This window comes from Populus euphratica, unplaced genomic scaffold (assembly GCF_000495115.2).
Source record: "Populus euphratica unplaced genomic scaffold, PopEup_1.0 scaffold3686.1, whole genome shotgun sequence".
Taxonomy (NCBI): Eukaryota; Viridiplantae; Streptophyta; class Magnoliopsida; order Malpighiales; family Salicaceae; genus Populus; species Populus euphratica.
In genome coordinates, this window is record NW_011503499.1 from 3,677 (window position 1) to 6,737 (window position 3,061).

Sequence of the window (3,061 nt, forward strand, 5' to 3'; positions counted from 1 at the left end):
GAATTGTTTTTTTTTTAATAAACACATACGGAAACACTATGGTCCATGATGACTATTTGTGTTAAATATGGCAAAAATTTCAATTTCCCAATGAAGTTTAGATTGGTGAATCTAGTTGCTTCTCTAGTTTCTCAAATGCATACTATATTCATTTTTTTTCAAAAAATAAAAATAAAAATAAAGTCAATGGGATTGATCCCTGAATTCTTGCAAATTTAATCACACAGAACCTCCTTGAGATAAATTGTTCAAATACCTCTACTTCAAATTAAAAAATGCAAATAATGACGTGTAACATTGATATTTAAAATTATTTTTTAAAAAAAAACAAGGTGGTTAAAAATAAATAAAATAGGTGCAAAACTAAAATAAATTGGGACCTTTGTTTTGCATCATCCATAATAATAATAATATAAAGACATTAATGTCAAAAGAAAGTGAAAATAAACCTCAAAATACTATGTATAAAAGTTTTCTCACATATGATGACATTTCCGAATATTTGATAAAGTAAAATCCATAATTACGTATAAAAGAAAGAACTCCTTTAAGATTTTTGATAGACTATTGTACCTTTAACATGATATTAATATTATAATTTATCTCAATGTTAGTATTTTTCTTTACCCCATCTTTTAAATAAGAAATATACCGACACAATAAATTATTATAATATAAGCCAATATTATTTCTTAAAAAAATAGGCCTACCTCTTCTTTTCTTTTTTTTTTACTATGTATCTTTTTAAAAATTACAGAAAACTTTAAATAACACGAAATATGTTAGCACGCACACACACCATATAACTAATTAATTGGTTAATTACACTACTTTTATTTATACAAAACACATTTATTTTTAATAAATGCATTTTTTATTTTTAATATTTTTTATGTTTAATTAAAGTAATAAAGATAATATTCTTAGAATAAAAATACTTTGTAAAAAAAAATTATAATTATAAAAATTTTATTTTACATCAAATCATTGTATAATTCAAAAGTTTCGCGAATAGGATTTTTGGTTTTTTAGCCTTTGAAGATGAAGATAAAAGGGACGCTTAGTATCTATACAAATTGAAAGGACAACATTTTATGCAGCCCGAATTTCTGCTCAATTTCAAGTTGGTCCTTGAATATCAACGTCTTTTTAGTTTTAATCCTTTTAAAGTTTTGATTATGCAATATGAGATGGAATTGAAACCAAATCAAAAAGTTTTTTTTTCTTCTTCAATGGGTCAATGGACAAAATTAAACAAGCTTTTCAAATTCTACTTTTCCAAAATAGTCCTTGGATTTTCAAGTCTTTTTAATTAAAGCTAAAATTAATTATAAAATCAGATATTCACTCAATTCAAGCCTAGCCTTGATTGAATTAAAAAGACCTTTTAAATTATATCAATTCAATACTGTGATCCTTAGTCATTGAATCCTTTCAATTACAACCAGTTTTTCTTGAATTGCATCTTTAATGTGCTTTTTAAACAATTAAAAAATTATCATGTCCCATTAAATCTTAAAAACTTTAGATTGATTGGTTTGGAAGTATATTTGTTTTTTTTTTGTTTTTGAATATATATTTGATTTTTTTTAAGAAAACAATATTAATTATAAAATCAATAGATGGAATGAGATTTGAATCCTTCATATCTAACTTTTCCAGCCCAGTTATTGCACCAATCACAAATAGAATTCGACAAAAGCAATCGCTCGAGACTTGAGTTCCAAAACACTTTAGCTAACCTCTGCATTGTTTTGCTGCTTCAAAATTCAATTAAAGAATTAAATTAAATATCGTCCATAGAATTCCCTTTAATTAAGCTCTAAACTGAATTTTTGTGTTTGCAATAATATAGAGCACCTGACTTCAAATGATTTTTAATTTTTAATTTTTAATCTAGAATACCTGCCCATTAATAAAGATAATTCCCTCTAATGATTTTCTCAATTTGATCAGGGGACAAATTTATCTGCAACTCCTCATTAAACAATATCTCTGTAAGCTCTATCCTTTCCTTGCAGCATCCGCTGATCAGGGGATGATTAGAGTAGGTTCTTCATCGTTTCATATAGCTCAAGACATTTTTGTGAACTTGCTGCTTTTAAATATCCTGAGATCAAAGAGTTATATATATATCTTTGTTGCATTAGGCAAAACCCCATTGACCACCTTCTTCCCAAAGACTACGAATCTTTCCATTTTGCACAAACAATTTATGAGATAACCATAGCTTATGGCATTTGACTTTTTCCCATTTCCTCCACTTCTTCAAGAATCTGGAAACACCTATGAAAAGCACACAACCTTCCATGACAATCTAGCCTTAACCCATGAATTTCCATTCGCCCAATAGTCAAAATGAGAATAGTTTTGAAATTTGGTCCGGTTAGGTGGGTCTATCCAGGACGCAGTCGATTAATGACTAGAATTGAATCGGGTTAAAAAACAAGACATGATGTGATTCAGTTGATTTGGCAAGTAGATCTGGTAAGACCCAGTTAAAAATCTTATTATAATATGTTAATTTTTTTTACTAAAATAATTTCATTTTAATTTTTTAAAAATAAAAATTAACTTGAATGAACTGCTGATTCAATCAAAATTCAATGACTCAACTAATACCTAAAATATAGATTTTTAACCAGGTCTGAAAACTATGAAAATGACACCATCTATACATGAAGCCCATGTTTCACAAGGAACACCAAAATCTCCACTGCCTCCTCGACTCTCCCTTATTTACATAATTCATTCAACAGAATACCACCTGTGTAGTTTAATAACCACTGAAGATTAGTTATCGAATAAAAATATCTTAAATTAAATATTACAATTTTAATGTCAAATTAAAAAAATCTAAAACCCCCACCACTCCTGTTTATCACTGTAGTAATAAATGTTTTTCAAAGTATTTTTTTATTTGAAATTATATTAAAATAATATTTTTTTTTATTTTTTAAAATTTAATTTTGACACTAGTGTATTAAAACAATTTAAAAAACCAAAAAAAAAAAATCAAGTAAAAAATTCAAGTTTTTGCCGAAAGACTTTCTAGCCACAA